We start from the raw sequence: 20,560 nt of genomic DNA, 5'->3' as shown, positions 1-20,560 counted from the left end.
CCCGGAGCTGGGGACCGAACCCGGGGCCTTGTGCTTGCTAGGCAAGCGCTCTACCACTGAGCTAAATCCCCAACCCCCGGTTTATTTTTTTAAGGAAAAATATTTTAAGTACCAGGCTATGAAATAAATACTGTAATTTGCTCTAATATATATTCCTTTTGGTTTTGGATTTATTTATTTAAGTAGTTTAGTATTTTAGTTTTTGTTTGTCTGCTTCACACCCAACCTTGTGATGGATCTTGGATTATATTCTTGAATCATGTGCTATTGTTTGGATATGAAGTGCCTTCCATAGGTTCCTATATAAAGGCTTGATCCTAGCTGGTGACACTAGTGTAGAAATAGAAAGTTCTGACAACTTATAGAGATAGACTGGGATCTATTTGGAGCAAGCAAATCACTGGGAATGTGCCCTAGGATGACAGGCCTTGTGCTCAGACCCTTGTAGTCTGTCAGTGTTCTGCCGAGAGCTGAGCTGCTGTATTCCACCACATGCTACCTGCCACGATCCATGGCCCAGAAACAACAGAGCCATGGACTGAAGCCTCAGAGACTGAGCCAAAGGAAATTGTTCTTCCTTTTAAATTGGCACATTAACCAAACAAACCAAAAACCCAATAAACACGTCATCTTGGCACCGTAAATCATACTGTTTAGTCCAATGTTTTCTCTGATGCCTTCTTCCCTCAGTGTTTATATCCCTCCATCCAGTCTTAGTTTACAATTAGTTAGGCAATACAACTTTTCTGTTCATACAGTACATGAAGTTTAATAACAAAGTTTAAGACAGGGTTTTAGCTTCAACATTTTTTTAAATTTATATATCACAGTGGTGGGACATGCCATTGTATGCTTAAACAGAGATCCCTGTGTGGGTTCCAGGGATTGAACTATGGTTGTCAGACTTGGCAGCAAGTATCTTCACCTGCTGCCCCTAAGCTTCGAGAAAATATTTGGTGGAATAGATGACATCTAAAAAGTATTTCTGTCTTCATTCTCTTTCTGTGACACATGGGCCTTAAGTTTTAGTAGAGTTAAAAGCTTTGGTGCGAGAGAGGAATATTTTTATCTTAAAACAGGTGATTACCAGTTATGCTTCACATTCAGCAAATGGGGAAGGGAGGGTCGGGTCTTAAAACAATAAAAAAAAGATAGTCCTTTGTCCATACTTCACACCAGTTGAGATAGGATCTTGGGGGTGGGACACAGGTATTGCAGTGCTTGGGGTGGTATAGAATGTAAGCCATCTCCCGGTGGTTCTTGTGTGTGTGTGTTTGTGTGTGTGTGTGTGTGTGTGCGTGTAACCACCCTTGAGAACTTCTGCCATAAATGTTAAATACTTTTAGGTCAGTAAGGTTAATGCTAACCCTCCTTTAGACATTAATTAGCTAAAAGGTTAGTAGGTTTCTTAAGTTCATTGATAATTTGTTAATTTATTCATATAAGGATCAATGTATTTATTATTGGTTGATTGATTGAGACTGAGTCTCATATAGCACCTACTGGCTTCAAAGTCACCAGATAGCCAAAACTACCGTAAATTGGACCCTTCTACCTGTGCTTCCTGAACACTTGGATTATAAGTATGTGTCACAATGTCTGGTCATATAAAGAATGTTTTTTTAATAGTATTTAATGGACAATTAAAAATACTTAAATAATTATTGAAATAAATAATTACAATGCTCATTATGGGTATAAGTAATGGCTGAACTGTGTTATTTAGATATGTTATATGTTTGTAGCTTATTGTTAAGATTAAAGAACATTTATAAAATTTGTTTGTCTGTTTTCCAAATGCAATCTTTGAAGTCTGCAATCTAGAGCAGACTTTTAATAAATATTATAAGGAATTATATAACAGCAACTACAACAGATATTGAAAACAGTAAAAGCTTGGGAAATCTGAGTAAATTATGGTCTTTGGCTGATAATGATGTGCCGTTATTACTGATTGTGATGGAGTGTTGTTATATAAGGCGTCCGTGACAGGGAATGAGTGGAGGTGTGTAGGGCCACTCTGTATGCTCTTTGTCACTTTTTGGTAAATTCAAAACTATCCTAAAGTGAAAATGTTATTTTAAAAGACAATAGATACCATAAGGTTCTATACAGTTGCTAGAAGCTAAATGTAGATTCAACTCTAAGGTTTTCTAGACTCCCAAGGATAGGGCAGAAGAGAACATAATTTCCAAGTGCACATGAGAGAGCTAAGGAGTAAAGGTGCTCACCAGGCAAGCCAGACGACCTGAGTCTGGTTTCTTGAACCCGTTAAGGTGAATGGAGAGAACAAAACAAGAGTTGTTCTCTGCTCTTCACACATGTGCTGTAGCATGTGCTTCTACACACATGTCATGCAAAAATACAATATTACATTTTTTAAATCTTAAATGTGCATGAGGTAGATACATATTAGTTCCTCAGGAAAGGTCAACTTTGAGCAAAAAATGAAAGAAGTTTCCTTTTGCCTCTATGAAGAATGCTTGGATTGTGTGGTGGGTAGGATCTCTTCCAGCAGTTTCACAGAAAGCTCAAGACACTGAGTTTAACAAGGTTGCTTCCTTTGATCCAAGAATGCAATATAAAAATTTATTACTATGACCTACAAGTCCCCTGCCTAGTTATATGTTGATTTCACTTCATATATTCTCCACTTGCTTGCTGGCTCCAGTTATGTTGCCTGCATTTCTGTATCTGAACCTGGCAAAGCTTGTATTAGTATTAGAGCTTTGTTCTCTATCTTTCTTGAACCACAGTTGTGTCCTCCTAGTGACCTTCTGATTATCCAACTTAAAATAACCATTCAGTTCTATTATCTTACACCATCTGGTTTATTGCTTTCCATAACACTTGTCACTATCTAATATTTTGTAGATATTTTATTTCGTGAAAACAAGGTCTCAATATGCTGTTCAGGCTGCCTTTGAACTCAGAACCCTCCCATCTTAGCTGAGATTACAAGTATGGGCCACATGCCTATATTCAAAAAGAATAAAAGTCTTTTGAGATCAAGATTTTTTTAAACTGTTTTATATTTAGTATTCAAAATACACATGACCTTTATACATTTCCTTGAATCACGGATGAGTAGGAATACTTTACCTTCAATTTATATGAAGCCAAACTATTGTTATTGGGGGAAAAGGGCACACAAACCTAGTTTGCTTCTTTATGTAGTAATTGTTTGTGGCTTTGTTCTCCTTTAGAATATACCATCTCACCTGCTGGCTGGTCAGATGATCAGACATTTTGTTTGTTAGTGTTTTATAATGTTGACACTGTTATATCAGAAAATATTGTCTGATGTGACAACTAGCTTTCTTTAACATTAGTAAAACACATAAAACAAGATCCTAATTTTAAAGTTCTTATGTTTTTGTGACATTGCATTGCATTGATGCCCAAGGCATGACAGATTATTGAGACTATATTTTCTTTGCAGGACACTAAGTTTCTTTTGGGTTTATATATGTTTCGTATGTCTCCTTTCAGAGATATGTGAAATGTAGGTAAGGGTTTGAAAGGTCACACGTGAATTGTTGGTTGGTTTTTTGTTTTGTTTTGTTTTTTTGCATTGTTTACTCAGTCTAGTTAAAAATTTAAATGACATTGAATTAAGATAGAATGGTGGCATTTCTTCACATTGTTTTGCAATGTATTCCTCTTGGTGGGAAACATACTTAGCCAACCTTAGGTACATACAGCTAGTTCATTTATAACTATACGACTTGATGTAAGGCACTGTTTACTAGATTAACCTTAGGTACATACAGCTAGTTCATTTATAACTATACGACTTGATGTAAGGCACTGTTTACTAGATTAACCTTAGGTACATACAGCTAGTTCATTTATAACTATACGACTTGATGTAAGGCACTGTTTACTAGATTAACTATTCTGTTTTTCTACCATTTTTACTTTTATCTCACCACTTTCCTTCCAGTCTTATTCATGGGTTTTTTTGGAACATTTCACTCTTGATTTGTTTATTTTCGATTAGTAGATGTGTTTCAGTTTCCCTAAGCTCCTTAGGATTGAGCTCTTACTGGTATTGAAGATAAAAGTATGCTTGTAAATAATTCATTCTGATTATCTGCTTGATTGATCAGAGTCCACTTTGGGCATTTTCTTGTGTCTTACTTCTGTCTCTAGATCTTTGTTGTTTTAACAGATGTGAGCCCCTTTTTCCTCTACAGATTGGAGTGCATTTCCAAATTCATGAAGTAGCTTCAGCATGTGCAGGATTACTATCAAGCCTGCATTTATGATATATCGCTTTTCATGATGTTTACAATCTAGTCTCTTAGTCTCTATTTCCTTTTATTCTTAGGTTGTCTTATTATCTCTGAAAATTATTTTTTTTATAATTTTATGACCCAAAATAAAATTTTTTACATTTATAAAAGAATGCTGTGTTAATCCGCTTTTAAGCTGGCAGCTGCAAAGGGTAGCTGTTCCCTGGTGCTATGTTGTCATTATGTTTTCTCCGTCCCTGTGCTTGGGATGAATTTGTTGTAGGAGAAGACTAAACCATGCAGTGGTAATGGAATGCCCAGGTTATTTCTAGCAACTTTGAGAACTATAAAGAAATAAATGACTAAGAGTTGGAAATTGAGATAGGAAGAGTCAAGCCATCTATTACTATTTCTTTAAGGATTTAAAAAAAAATCTTTCACTAACTTCTGTTAGAAAGGATATAACATCCTGATTGATACTCTGAGTCATGAAGTAGAATTTAGGTTATGTCTTACTTATCCTTATTTCCTGTTCATTTTGGAAAAGGATTACATGTTTATTTTATTTTCATTGTGAAGTGACAGCTTGTAGATGAAAATGATTATTCCCTAGAAAACTGGGCTTGTATGTTCTTTGAAGATGCCATCAACCTCAGTGTGTTTCAATAATAAAGTGCTTCCAAAGAACAAATAACATTATAGTGTTCCAGCAGAAGAAATATCTACTGTTTTGCAGAAAGTGAATTAGAGATAATTTAATGCACATTCTTAAACATTAGCTAATCATATAAATAGGTAACAGAATTCTATTATAAAAATAAATGCAACTAAGTAGACTATAGATGGGATGCAGGAGGAAATGAAATGTTTCCAATGCAGGTTTTTAATCTTGGTGATCCTGCAGAGGGAAGACTTTGAGGATAACATGCAGAGTCACTGTTAATCACACAGTGCTGTTTTCTCACTTACAGGAACAGAACAGACAATGCGAAAGACATGTACTTGCATGTAGGACACTTAGAAAAATAGAGTGAATGGATGGAATTTACTGTATGATAAAAATATTACAAGCACTGTTTGTTGGCCATTAATACAAAATTTATGTTAAAAAACAATCCAGAGCTGGCAAGATGGTCAGCAGGTGGTGCACAGCACTCATGACCTGTTAGGTCTTCATGATCCATACAACTTACTACTAAGAGTTGTCCTCTAACCTCCGCACCATATATGCATGATATGTGCATATGCACATGTATACATACACAAACATACACAAAAAAATTAAAAAAAATTAAATCTTTTAAAAATCCAAATGCTGGCATTATCCTGAAAACTGAAGCAGTTATCATGGTTGGTATCAGTTCTCTATTTGGCAGACTTTAGAATCACCTGGGAGATGGGTATCTGGACATGTCTGTGGGGGCTGCTTTAATTACATTAACAGGTATAAGAAGCCCCATCTTTTGTTTGTTTTGTTATTGAAACAAGGCCTCACTGTGTAGCCCTGGCTGTCCTCACTATATAGATCAGGTTGGCCTTGAACTCTCAGAGATCAGTCTCTGCCTCCTGAGTGCTATAATGAAAGGCAAGTACCACCACAGCTGACTGAGAAGACTCAACTATGGACACAACCTGATCAGTACAAGTGAAGAAAGGGAACTGAGCCCTAGATTACTTGCATGTCACAAGTTACTCTTTGTTCCTGATTGTGCTTGTCATGTGACCAGCTCCCTCAAGCTCTTTTGACTGTGACTTCTAGGCTATGCTAGACTGTAACCACCAGCAGATAGAAATGAAAACTAAATTAAGCCCTTTCTCCTTTAAGCTATGTTTAAGTCAGAGTATTTTATCACAGTGATGGAAAAAGAAACTAAGACAGCAGGTTTATTTATAATTGTTATGATGTTTGAAATGTACTAAAACATTCTGACTTGTATTAATGCTTTACATCACATATTTATATTAAAAATCGACACACAAATGAAACCACAGACAATAGCTGATTATTTTTTGTCCTCTATTTTGATAGACTTAGGTACTTTTTGACCCCATGGGATGGAGAGATCTAATATTTAGAACTATCAGTAATAGGAAGACTAGGAAAAACTTGTTTAGATTCAGTTGTTTTCCTCAGTGTATTCTTAAGCATGTTCTCTATGGAGATGGCTGGGCTAGGTGGGTGTCTCTTGGCATAATTATTATATTTTGACATGGGTAGCACACAGGTTGGTACCTTCAAAGAAGCCACTTGCCTTTTGCAAAGCACCAGTTGGCTGCTCTGTTTTGAAGCCTTGAGCAGTTGTTCATACCCGAGGCTGGAATATACCATTGTGAATTTTGGGGAGAGCCACAGTAGCAAGCCTACTCCACCACTCCACTAGAGGGACCAGTCTTTCTAGCAGCAGCTCTTGTAATCAGTTGTTTCTGGAGTGGGCTTTGCAGCAGTCTGCTGGGTAGAAGCCATAGTGTAAAGGTCTTTAGCTAGAGCTTGGTGAACTAGATAGGAAGCCCTGGCTTTAGAGAGTGGCAGCGGCTATGAATACACCCTTCTTTTATTTAAAAATTGTTTGAAGGAGGGTCATCAAATAAAGAAGGAATAGCTACAAAACATCAAACAATGAAACAAAGGAAACAGAAAAATGGAAATTATTGGTGTAGTTAGTACTGTAGAGAAAATGTTAACATACCAGGCACATACATGTGCTGGCTTCAGGTAAAATGTTCTGTGCTAATGCTGACAAACTGTTCCCTGCTCATACCTCTTGCCTTGTTCCACCTTTCTTGATGTTCCTTTTTCACTAAACACCCATGGTAACTGTACTGGAAGGAAACAAAGGAGCCTGAAGACCTCCCCCTGAAACCCTGACAACTCTGAGCTTTTACAACTATAGATTTTTAGTGACCAGTGCAAGACTTTTCCTTGAAATAATTGGTTATCATACATTCAAACTCATTTAGTAGAACTTATTTTTAATGGGTAAAACTTAAAAGTTGATCTTTCAAAAGCAGTTTCTTTAGGCTGCCATACAGTTTACTACAAACTGGACTGCCTAAAACAACAGAAATTTATTCTTTAACAATTCTGGAAATTACACACATGATAATCAAGGGTTTCGTTGTCTCGCTTTGTATTAATGTTACTAGGTATTCATGGCAGTTGCCTAGCATTAGCTCCGTTAATTAAGAGGCACAGAGTGATTCTAGCTAGAGTTCTAGGAAGAGAAATTTAACTCTCAGTGGATTGTTCTTAAACACAGCTTGTCTAAGAATATAGTATAGTTGTTTCTTTGTCCTTATTTACAATTTTAAAAATAATTTTAGCTCTCTACCATTTTCCTCAAATTAACAGTGAGTTATCTTATTTTTAAAGTATTTTAACAAGTCCATATATGTGTGTTTTGGTCCAGTGTGGATTTTATGTTTATTAATTATCATATTCCCAACCTTGGCCGGCGGGAGTCTCTTTTATGTCATCTGCAAAGACCTTTTGATGTAGTCCTATAGTCTTCCTAGCCTGTCTGTATGATATGATAAATTGATCACACTTAATTCTACTCTGGGACCCAGATAGAGCTTGCCATTTTATCATGGTTTCTTGGCTCTTTCAGTGGCTTCCAGGAAAGGATTCTTTCTTTAAAAACTGAGTGGTGGGTATGCGTTTGAGCATATCACTGCTGCTGGGCTATTCGTTAGAATGAATATTTGCATATACACCTGAAAACATGCAAAGATAAGTACATGTTTATCTGTTAAAAATACTTTGTTCCATGTTAGATGTTTAGTAAGTCTACTTTACGTTTGAAAAAGTGTGACTCAATTGAAATGTGGTTTTGTTTGTTTGTTTGTTTTAGATTGGATAATATTCTCAAGCATAGCAACCACAAGCACAGCTCTTAGGGCTGGAGTCTTGAGGATGGGGAATATATATTGATTAAAATTTCATTTTCTTAGTCATAGGGTGAGAGGTGAAACATTGTTTATCACCTAGGAGACTGAGTGGCAATTTGTGGCTCCTGATGAGAAACTGACCCTTTATTATTACAAGAGGTGCAATCAGTGGGATTGGTAAAGGAAATTGAATTTATATTAGTGTGTTATCACATGCAATTAATTTACATGCACACCAGAGGCACATGAAATATCTATGCTCTGACATAGTGTGATAAATATATTTTAGAGTTCTGTTCTTCTATAATCATTGTGCAACTTTAGAATATGAAGTTTTTATTAATTTTCTATAAAGGAATATTTTTATCATTATAATAAGAAAAAATAACTGGTTGTGTTCATATCTTCTCAGAAAAAGATAATTCATATGGTAAAATGCATTATTATATTTTAGTTTTTTCTGTAAGAAATAAAAAGTACAGATCTCTTTTGTGTTAGTAAATATGTTGTCATCATTTAAGGCTGTAACTACTTTTCATTTAAAACAATGTGATGATTCACTTATGGTGTGGATGGCGTGGGAAGTAATTGAATGGATAACATTATGACAGAAATAAAGTCAGGGATACAAAAATAATATTGTAGATTAGGAAGATGTCTTCATGGGAGTTTTAGTCAGTGACCACAAAGTCACCTCCTCTGTGTAAGGTAAGAGAATGCTTAGTAGAGGGGTGGGCTTTTAATCAGATCTTGAATCCTAGCTAACAGTTTTACATTTATAGGTGAAGGCATTCTAGGCACAGAGAGATCATACAAAAACCAATTCCTTAGCACTTTGGGATACTGAGTGAGGACGATCGTTAGTTCAAGGTCAAACCTCTGCTGGATTGTGTCTCAAAAACAATTTTAATTAAGAAACAGGTTACAAACAAACAAACAAATCCTACAGTAATTAGTAACCATGGAACTTGTCAAATCATTCAGTTGCCTGACATATTAACTTTGACTTTATGCTGTTGTATCTTGTTAAACAGATTTATATTTATGTAGAAATAATTGTAATTTTGGCAATAGTAGTATAGTCATTGGCTTCTGTATTGCTTTCACATGTTGTGAATATAGTCAGCACTACAGTAGTGATCTTTGGCCAAACTAATTACTTTGCATTTTTAACATTCATGCATGCTTCATCTGTCTTAGAGAATGTGCTTTCTCAGAAAATGCTACCAGCAACTCCTACTCCTTTAAAACCCAGCTAAAAGTCATGTCCTTTTTTATCATTAAGGAGTTTATGGTGAACTGTATCACCAGATATGTTTTAATGCAGCTCATGTTATATAACGTGTGACTAAAGCAGAAAAATGAATGAAATTACAGTGCTGTTACATGTGGTGGTCCAGAAGTGGAGGCAGGAGGACCCTAATGTGAAGTCAGCTTGGGTTGGGGTTCAAGACTGTCTAACCTAGCTTTCCTTCAAAAAAAAAAAAAAAAGTGCCTGGCAAAGCCTGGAGAACTGCAAACCATTACCCATACCTTTAGACTAGGCTACCCCAGACTCCAGACTCCAGAGTGATTAAAAGCTGTTCAGGAGGTGGGCATGGTAGCATACGACTTAATCCCAGCACTCAGGAGTCAGAGGCAGGAAGATCACTGTGAGTTTGAGGCCAGCTTGGTCTAGAGAGTGAGTTCCAGGACAGCCAGGGTTACACAGAGAAACCCTGTCTCAAAAAACAAACCAACCAACCAAAAATCAAATAAACAAAAACTGTCCAGAGCTGTGGTGTGGTGAAGATCTGCTCTCAGCACTTGGGAAGTGAGGCAGGAGTCTGAGGATAGCTTGTTTGATACAGTGAGACCCAGTCTCAATGAAAGTTTTTGTTTTTAAAAAAGGAAAAAAAATGTTTTCTGGGAGACAGAGGGGACACAGGGGGATAGAGAAGGGTAGAGGGGACAGAGGGGAGTGAGGAAGAACCTCTGACACCTGGAGATGCAGAACAGCTTCCCAGAAGTCCCTGGGCTCTATAGGCTTAGTCTTGCCTAAGGGAGAGCATTTTAAACAGGTTTGGGGGCTATTAGTGTATGGAGTGAGTTAGATGATCATCAGTCTTCTTGTAAAGTATTGTCTCTATCTGGGAAGTCACAGATTAGGATCTAGGTGAACAGAACCCAGATATGAAGACTGACAGGGTTCAAGTTCTTCTTCAAGCCACATTGGCTTCTGTGGTGCTGAGGGTTTTGACTCATCTTGAGAAAGTGCCTGAACATTGAGTGCTGAAGAGATGCTTGGTATCCTGTGCTTTGGTTTCCCACATGGTAGAATAGTTCCTGGGAATCTGGGAGGTCATGGTTGTTAGACCATAATGAGTCAGCCAAAGACATGAATACCTATGCGTCTGAGATTGTTTGCATGAAGAGTGTGTGGTATGTGTGTGTGTGTAAGGTATTTGGTCTTTGGTTTTATGTTGTCATGCTTCTAATTCCCACTCTTTTGAATTGGGTCAGTGTTGGTTATAGAATCCTGTGTATAGAGTAGTATTTTCCTTAAATGTTAAATTTCTAGTGAAACTTTACCTGGCCTTGTAGTTTTCCTTTTTACTAGTGCCTCCCTCCAGGTACTCAATAAAGATCCCTGAGGTACATGCTCCATTTATTTCTTACTGTATATTTCTTTTTCTTTTTTTCTTGTTTCTTTTCATAGTCCTCCTTTATCTTCCTTTGTAAATGCTGGTATTATAGATGTGTGGCACCACAACTGGCCTCTTTCTTTTTCTTTTTCTTTTTTTTTTTTTTTTTAATGCCTTTAAGACCTGTAGTTATAGATTTTGTTCTTGTTGATATTGGGAATTTGAGCATTATCTTTCTTTTTCTAGTATGAAGAAAATGTTATCAGTTTTATGGATCTTGTCAAACTATCACTTTTCTATAATCATGTGTTTTTTGAATTTTTGTTTTATTAATTTTTTGATTCCTTGGATTTAATTTACCCTTTTCCTATTTTTTTTTAAGTGTAAGCTTTTGTCTGCTAAAAAATTCTTTCTTTATGAGGCTCTCCCTGCATGTGCAAAAGCCCAGGCTTAATGCCTGAGAGCTAAATTGGTAAGCATGCAAGTCCGAGTGGGCAGAAGGTCACGTGCCTTTGATTCTTCTCTCTCTAGAATTAGGTACTCCACCTCTACTTTTTGCAGATGCTTAAAGTAAACTACACTCTCTAGTTGTAGCCATGTGAGTGCTGATTGGGCCTCTGGCTGCTTCTTACCTAGAAGTGACCCTTCTAAAACAGATGAATTTTGGACTTTCAGCAATTTGAACAAATCTCCTAGCAGTTCATACTTGGCTCACAAAAGCAAGTCATGTGACTGTTGACCTAATTTTCTCTTAAAGTTGGTTTTCCTAATTGACTGGGCGAGTGCTGGAGGCATGTCATTTCAGGTCAGATCCTTAAGGCCTGTCAGGTTCTGCTTAGGGAGGATAAAATGTGAGATGAGTGGAAATATAATTAGAAGAACTCTTAGCTAACTGAAAAAATTCTATTCAAAGAGTATTGGCAGATCCACGGAAGCCACAAGTATTTTCATCTGAATGTTGCCTTAGAGGTGCCTGAGGATTGCTAAGAATGCCCATGTACCTGAGTTCCATGCTCTACTCACTGTATTAGAATCAGAGACCAGTTGGGCAATGTTACTTTCAAAATACATTGGTAGAAACTATGATGGGACTTCTAGCTAAAATGATGAGTTGAACTTAGTGTGGTCCCTGAGCTGTCTCACACAAGCTTGTGATCATTGTCTGAATCTCCTTTCAATCTCATATCAGTATTGGTAGCTTGAAATTAGACATGATGGGATTATTTTTATCATAAAAATTGGGCTACAGACTAGTTCATCACTCTGGAGAACAATTACAAGCACAGTATTAGTTAAACTGAATAAGATTGAATAGATGTGACGGTATAAAAGCCTGTAGGAATGAAGAATAGTAGCATGGTTACATATAATGTAAGAAGGTCTAAGGATTTAACTGTCTCCTTGGCATAAGCCAAGAATAAAGTCCTCCATCAGTTTTACCAAACAACAACAACAACAACAACAACAACAACAACAACAACAACAACAGCAGAGTGCTCTCCAACCATGTCTGGACTATTGGGCGTGATAATGGGTACCATGATCTAAAAGATGATTGAACTTTTCTAGAAATGAGCCATCAGCAAATGGGAATAGGCACCGAGTAGTAGTGGTTTAAGAAAAGTCTGGCACAGAGTACTTGGGGTACATGGATAATGAGCAGAGCCTGGATGATGAACAAGAAGGAGAACCATTCTGTAGGCCACATAAAATGGGGTTTATGAAGAAGTGAATGTTGACTGGCCATTTTTGCTTTTTGGAACTTTGAAGAAGTTGAAATTACTCTGAAATTAAATTGATGGCTGGAGATATATAGATCACAGATTGTTAGGTAGCCACTACAAACGGATTTTAGAGAAATTGCTGTAGGTAGGAAGATGGATTAAATTGGTAACTTTTAACTGTGGTTGCACATCAGAATTATCAGAAAATGTCCAAAAAAGGAACTTGAGGTAGTCTGGTATGGGGCACATGCCTTTAACCCTAGCATTCCTGTGTTGGGCAGATCACTGAGTTCAAGGCTAGCCTGGTCTACAAAGTGAGTTCCAGGACAGCCAGGGTTATGGTGAGACCCTGTCACATACCCAAACCAACCAACCAATCAAACAAACAAACAAGAAGCTTGATGTACCTTATAAAGCTGCCTAAATCTGAACCTGTGGACCTGGCATCTGTATGTCTTCACACGGTTTTTCAGGACTTTGTAATGCACAACCAAGCTGGAGAATCATCAGAATGGCTAGATCATAGTTTAAGTATAGCTAGCTACCCAATGGCCTCACTTTGTTTTCCAGGAAAGGACTTTGAATGACCTGATCTGCTTTGTAAATACACAGAAACCTGAAATATATGAGTACGCAGGAAATGCTTAGATGTAGATTTATTAAATCTGAGGACAGAAATTCTCATTCTAGAAACTACTTAAGTGTCTGTATGGTGGTTTAATAATAGATAACAACAAAATAATTGATTTTAAGGTTCCTATTTAAATAAAATGCATTTAAAATCCACGAAACAATAAAGAAAAAGTTTTATTTTTAGGGTTTTATTTCCTGTGTATAGATTGTGAGGGTTTTATTTCCTGTGTATAGATTGTGACAAAATGACATTTGCATGTTTGGGCTTATATTCTTTACAGCTTTCTTTATTGGTTTTAAAATTTGATAGAAAAAACCCACAATAATAACATACACATACCCATGTATACACATGTGTATACACACACACACACACACACACACACACACACACACACACACACACACACACACACATCCCCAGCAAAATGAAGCTCTAGGGTTGGTCTTACAACACAGTGAAAGGGGATGTGAGGCCGATATGTCCTGGAGGTAAACTGCTTTATCATTTATTATTTTCCTCCGTTTAAAAGTAGCTCCTCTATAATTTTCTGTGGTTATAATTTTTTTTTAGAATAAATGAATTATTGGCATACTATACTGAGTGCTTAGAGCAGAGACCCTTGAAAGCACATATAGCTTCTCCCTGAGGGTATTAATATCTGAAATAACAAACTGTGGATTATAGTTGCTTGTAATATGCAGAAAGAGACCCTCCAGCTAGAAGAAACTTAGTGTGCAGAGCTCAGTGCCATTAATAATGGTTTTGATAATTCACAATTCTTTTTCGTGCACTAGTGGACTATAGGGATCATGCCTTTAAGTAATGGATTAATGGGTGCAATCCTTATTCCCCAGGGTGGAGGGGGTGGGTAGGGAAGCTTTTTCCTCCCCCTGAGTTCCTTGTTCTTATTCAAGAACTAAACAGCCCTACCCTTCTTCCAGGATTGGTGCTTTCATGGTGGTATAGCCTTACCCACCTGAGATTTTTCCCGTCTTTCAGGTTGTGGCCCCTGACTGTATTTCTTCAGCTACTCCTGCTCTGTTCTGTTGCCAGCACTGACTTGTCTGCTTCCCTCTTAGCCAGTTCTCTTTTTGCTTTTCTCATTCTGTATCACCTTTGTCTGATCTACTCCTTTGTTCCCTCAGTTTGTCTGTCTGTCTACATCTGTGTATCTGCTTCCTTGATTGACTATTGCTCAGTCTCCTCCTGTCTTTTGGTTTTTCTGTCTCTCACCTGTCTGCCCCTTGGTCTCTGGGGTTTTTTTTGTTTGTTTGTTTTGTTTTTGTTTTTCACGCTCCTTGTATGTCTTTCTGTTTCCGGTGGCCACCTGTCTCCCTCTGTCTTTGTCGTTTTTCCCTGTGTTATTTTCTCTCCTGTGCTCTGCTATAAGATCTCCTTGACTTTCTGCATGCCCTGTGCCCTTGCTTGCTTTCCTTTTCCCCATACCCTTTTTCTTTCTCCTTTTTGCTGATACCTCTGGTGCCTGCACTCACCTTTCCTGTGTTCTCTCACTGGTGAGAGGCATTGCTGAGAAGTACTTCAGGTGCCCAAACTTCAGGCTTGTCCTGGGCGTCAAAGGAATATTAATAGAACTCTTACATTGTGCAAAGTGTTAATGCAAGTTGGTTTTACAGCATTAGATTTTCCTATTTCTTTTGTTGCTCCCTTATATTTGAAAGATGAGTTTTGGGGGTAAAACGTGGATACTGTGTAAAAAATTATCAAGATATTTGGTTGGTGGTGTCCAGTGATTTCAGTCTGAGAAGTTTCATAGAGTATAACCAATGGGATCTATCTATTAAGCTGCTTACACTTAACTGCTTTAAGTAAGTGGAAATGTAAGGCATTTCTTTGAGCTTAGAGTTCCTGTCAAAACTTAGGAAAAACTAGTGTGATTCAGAGAGATAATAAAGCTATGTCCCTGGGCTGGGTCATAATTTTAGAATGGGCAAAGTGGTAAAGTGCTTACCATGGAAGTGTGAGTTTGAATTCCCAGAACCCATATAAAGCTGGACATAGTTGGCTACTCCTGTACAGACTTGTCCCTATTGTATCAGTACAGATTGCATCTTGAGTTACTGTCCGGTCTAGTATGACTTAGTGCTTTTAAATTTACTTCTCTATACAACTTCAGAACCTTTAACTTTATTAGGCACAGATTTTAGTTCTACATATATTAAATTCTTGAGAGCACCATAGATTTTATAGTTACTATTCATTTACACTTTCTGATATCCTTTCTCCTTTTCTGAATTTCTGATTTTCAGCTTGGGATAATCTTCCTTAAAGAGCTGCCCTTTGTAATACTTTGACTGAAGAGCTCATGACAACAGATTCTTTTAGGTTTTTTCTTAAAGCAAAAGAGTAAAATACCTTTTATCTCACCGTCACTTTTTACAGATGCTTTCACCATGAATGTAAGACAAGCTGCCAGCTGGTTTGTGTACACGCCACAGACACTGTCCTACAGCTTTCTGGTGGACAGGCAGCCACTGGTCTTATATTTGCTTCTTTTGCTGTGGATCTTTTGAAAGATGTCCTTTTTGTTTACTTTCTAGCAGATTTGCTATAAGGAGTCTGAATGTATTACTTTTTCTCTCAGCGTGACGCTTACTCAGCCAACCTTTCCCGGCCTCCCAATTCTCTGAGGCATTGCCTCTTCACATTGTGCTTCAGCCCATTCGACTGCCCCTCCTGCTTCTTTCGATAGTTTCTTAAATCTAAGGATTACCTGAAAGTTTCATCACTCATATAATTTTATAAGTAGTTGTGATTTCTAAAGTCATTTTTATTATTGGCTTGTAATTTTACTGGGCTGATTCCTAGGATATATCTGATAAAGGTCTGTTTTCTAGCTCATCGATGGTTACTTCTAGTGGTGTCCTCATATGGTAGGAGAGGTGGGATCCTTATAAAGGATCCAAGTCCCACTTGTGAGGTGTCACCTAAATATTCTCCCAAGCCTCTGTCACCTTGGGAGTTGTTTTACTGACAGATGAACTAGGGAAAGGAGTAATACTCAGACTTGTGTAACATTTAGAGAATAGGAATTTTACTAGAATTTGTTTAGTTATGGAATTCCCCTTTTATTAAAAATGAGTCCCTTTAATTTATAAAATCTGTTATAAAAGCTGGATCTCCTTTTAGATACCTGCTATTTATACGAAGATCTCCTGAACCTGTCCGCTGTTGTCGTTTCTATCTTGTTTTAGGCTTTGTGCTTAGATACCTATCGCATCTTCTTTGCAGCCATAGTTTTGACATGGATGTTAAATCTCTGCTTTATTCTTGATATAGAAAATAATAATTTTTAGAAGTTGAAAACATTTTTTCAGGAGGTCTAGTTATATTACTCAGTTTGTCCTCTCAACGTTTTATTCCACTCAGTGTTCTCTTTATGTATTCTGATTATTCTGCTTGTTAATAACCTGCTGTGCCTCCTGGGACCTTATGCCCCGGGACCCGTCTTTGTTCCGTCTGTTTGAATTTAGCTTTAAAGTTTGGTGTATGAGGTGGTGGGAACCCTGTGGTGGTTGAAAGCAGAGGAGCTCCATCCTTGGCTGTGTGCTGGTAAAGACAGGTACGCTGTTAGCTTCCTTCCTGTGCCCCCGCTGTCGCGCTTCTGAACTTTCTCTAGAGAGACTCGGCCTCTGCATTTGTTTGGGGGTCTGATGGATGTGAACCATTAATGTCTAGTCACTGATGCCCATGTCCTCTCAGAAATCCCATTTTTCTGAATGCTGAGGACCACCCCCAACAGTGACCACTGTTTGTTTTTGCTTATTTGTTTTCTCTTCCTTAGGTCTAGTAGTATCTGTGTATGACTGTTTGTCTCTGCCATAGAGGAGAAAATGGCAGACCCAGTGTTTGCCAAGGAAACCTTCTCTGTTAAACTCAGCTCACAGGAGCCACAGCACCCGTGTTTCTGAGAAGTTGCTTATCTTGGAGTTTAGAAATGAAGTTTAGGGGTTGGGGATTTAGCTCAGTGGTAGAGCGCTTACCTAGGAAGGCAAGGCCCTTTCGGTTCCCAGAAAAAAAAAAAAAAAAAAAAAAAAAAAAAAATGAAGTTTAAAATAAAAATCCTGCATTGTACTATGTTCAAAAATCTGATGGTTAAAGACTTGATTGCTGCATCATTACTGTCTTATTCAGCTTCCCCAGTGCCCCAGTCTCCAGCTCAAGGGAGAATGGCTTGATAATGACCATGAAAAAACTTTGACAAGTTGATAACACTTTGAAAGTTCTTTTTTTCCCTCTAAAAATATAGGCACAAATTGTTCATCTTAAAAATGTTTTATTGATGCCTTTACATTTGTCTCCAAATGTTTACTGACCAAATTTTCTAAGTGACAGTGTTCTCACCTGAACAATTATATATCTGTTTTAAATTATAAGAACAGATGACGGGTAGACTGTACTTGTCCACATTTGGATGTTTGGCAGGCATTTTCTCAAAATAGGAGTAGTAATATACATCTCTCACTTCAAGAAAAACCTATAGTATTGCTGCTAATAATAAAATTCGAGGTTTTAAGTGAAATGTTTTGTTTTGGAATATTTTTATCTGCTACTGTGAGTTTGGTAGTGCACTCATACTTTCCTTGTGACCAATAGTTTTACTGACCAGTGCCGTTGTCTCCCAGAGTTCTGATGTGTAGTTTCAGAATAGAGTAAATGGTTGGGTGTAGTGAGGGCATCTCCCAGGCCGCAGAACTGACATATAGCATAGAGAAGAATAGATTGCACTCAGCTGTCTCTTATGAGAGGCTTCTATGAAAATAGTTACTTTTCATAAAACATGTTAATATGCAGTGTTTTTTGTTTAGTTGTTTCTTTTTATTGCTGTTTTGAGACAGAATTTTGCATCTGACCTGAAATTGTAGATATAGGTCATGACCTTGAACTCCTACTCCTCTTTCCTCTAGTCTTTGGTTTGCCATTTTAAAGGGGTTAATAACTAATGAATTAATCATGAGGATCCTATCTTTATGACTGACCATTTCCTAGTGGCCTCAGATCCTAATACTGTCACATTGGGATTTAGGATTATTTAAGCTGTAACTGTCATTTAAAAAATATTACATAAGCTGGTGTGATGGTATGTACTATAACCCCAGTAGGTCTTGGTAGGAAGAAGGCAAATTCAGGGTTTGTCTAGGCTGTGCAGCAATCTTTGGCCAGCCCAGGCAACTTAACTAGATAGTGTCTCAGACTAACATGTAAAACCTGGTTGAGGCTAGAGAGATGGCTTAGTGGATAAGAACATTTAGTACTTTGCAGAGGACCCAGGTTCAGTTCCCAGGACCCACTTGGCAAGTTACAACCATCCTTAACTCCAGTTCCAGGGGAACTGAGGGAACTGGGCACATATGTGGTATTCATGCATACATGCAGGCAAAACACTTATACACATAAAAAGAAAATAAATCTTTTTTTAAAAAAAGAAGTTGGGAATACAGCTAAATGGTAGAGCACTTTTCAAGCATGCACAAGTCCCTGGGTTCACATTTTCAGTCCTGGCAGGAAATACATTTATGGTAAAATATGTTGACTTTTGGAAGAATTACATAATTCAGTAAATAAATATCCAAATGACAAATATGATATATTATAAAATTGTAGGTGAGGGGTTGGGGATTTAGCTCAATGGTAGAGCGCTTGCCTAGGAAGCGCAAGGCCCTGGGTTCGGTCCCCAGCTCCGAAAAAAAGAACCAAAAAAAAAAAAATAAAAAAATAAAAAAATAAAATTGTAGGTGAATAGAAGATTCATTCAAAATGTAGGCTAAACAAGGGATTTTACCTGCCCTGCCAACAACATACATGTCCTGTACATACACACAATAATAAATACATTTTTAATAAGTGTAATTTATTTGTGCATTATTGTGCTTAGGGAGAAGAGAAGACAGCTACACTAGTTATCAGTAATATTTCCCATAATATTTAGTAAACTTGCTTATTTGTCAAGTTACTATATTGAGCCAGCATTTATTAAATGCCTTTTTTTTTAACTGAATAAACTTTTTTTTTAAATGAACAAGTGGAAGAAATTCAGGGTTTTGGAGGGAGGAATAAGGGAAACAAATATATACAGAGTTACATAAAAAAGCATTTTTCTAAAAGCACAATGATAGTTCAAATTCAATATATACTTATAGATCAGGAATGTTGAGATGGCTATATGAAATCAGTGACTATAGTAAGAGGAGAGTGAATTGATACTCGATTCAGATGTACTTTAGAACTGGTACAAGAGCTGTAGAGATGGCTCAAAGGTTAAGAGCACCGTATGCTCTTTCAGAGGACCCAGGTTTATTTCTCAGCTCATAACTGAAATTCTTGTTCCAGGGAATGTGGTACCCTCACACAGACACATGCTGGGAAAACACAAATGTATATAAAATACAAATAAATGAATTATGTAAAAAGAACTGCATTGAGACACTAATGATTGAGAAGGATAATACCTAAGATGTTAGCTGGTAGGCAGGGAATGGATATATTGGCATTCAAAAGATAAGATTGGAGAGATACTGGGCTCATCTAGTTTGATATTTAAGAAGTATTGGTTCATGTTAGTATCCATGTTGTATTTTGTAGAAATCAGTAGAGCCAAAGTATTTGCATGGTTTATAACAAGGTAAGTGGCTCTGATAGGTCAGAGGTTAAGTGCTAAGGCCTAGGGAAGGAGGTGCTTTTAACCCATTCCTGGACTGTAAAGGAACAAGAAACACTTTTAAAAAATAGTAATAAACATCATTAGATTATATTTCAAGAATTATTAAAAGGAAGAAATGCAGTTGTAATCCACCTGAGCTAGACTGTAATGCTTTAAAGAAAAGCTTGATTAAGGAGAAATAACTGTAGTACACTGGTGTGGAGTAGAGTTCAGAGATGGTTTCAAACTGTGCTGTCTTGAAGTATTTGGTATCTTAGCTTTGACTCTTTCCTTTATCACTTCCCTCTATTTTCATTTTCATTTTTATTTTCTTTTTGAGGCAGAGTTTCTCTGTGTAGTCCTGGCTGCCCTGGAACTCACTCTTAGATTAGGTGGGCCTGGATCTCAAAGATCCACTGCCTCTGCCTTTCCAGTGCTGCTATTAAAGACATGTACCACCACTGCCTAGCTTTCTTTCTTTTTTTTTTTTTAAACATTTATTTATTTTATGTATGTGAGTACACTGTCACTGTCTTCAGTCACTTGAGAAGAGGGCTTCGGATCCCATTACAGATGGTTGTGAGCCACCATGTGGTTGCTGGGAATTGAACTCAGGACCTCTGGAAGAGCAGTCAGTGCTCTTAACTACTGAGCCATCCCTCCAGCCCCTCATTTTTATTTTTAAAATTTATGTGTATGGATGTTTTGCCTGGATGTATGTCTGAGTGCCACATGTGTACCTGGTGCCCAAGGAGGCTAGACGAAGGTGTGGGGAATTGGAGTTACAGTTT

The 20,560-nt window shown here is 37.4% G+C and overlaps 1 protein-coding gene across 1 annotated transcript in view; it reads left to right on the top strand.

The window, feature by feature from the left end:
* The window catches only part of Xpr1 (xenotropic and polytropic retrovirus receptor 1), a 140,956-nt gene that overhangs the window by 29,391 nt on the left and 91,005 nt on the right, over positions 1-20,560 (top strand). The gene's annotated exons all lie outside the window — the stretch shown is intronic.

Source organism: Rattus rattus, chromosome 10 (genome assembly GCF_011064425.1).
Source record: "Rattus rattus isolate New Zealand chromosome 10, Rrattus_CSIRO_v1, whole genome shotgun sequence".
Lineage (NCBI taxonomy): Eukaryota > Metazoa > Chordata > Mammalia > Rodentia > Muridae > Rattus > Rattus rattus.
Note: the sequence above shows the minus strand (reverse complement) of the source record. Positions and strands in the feature narration are given on the sequence as shown.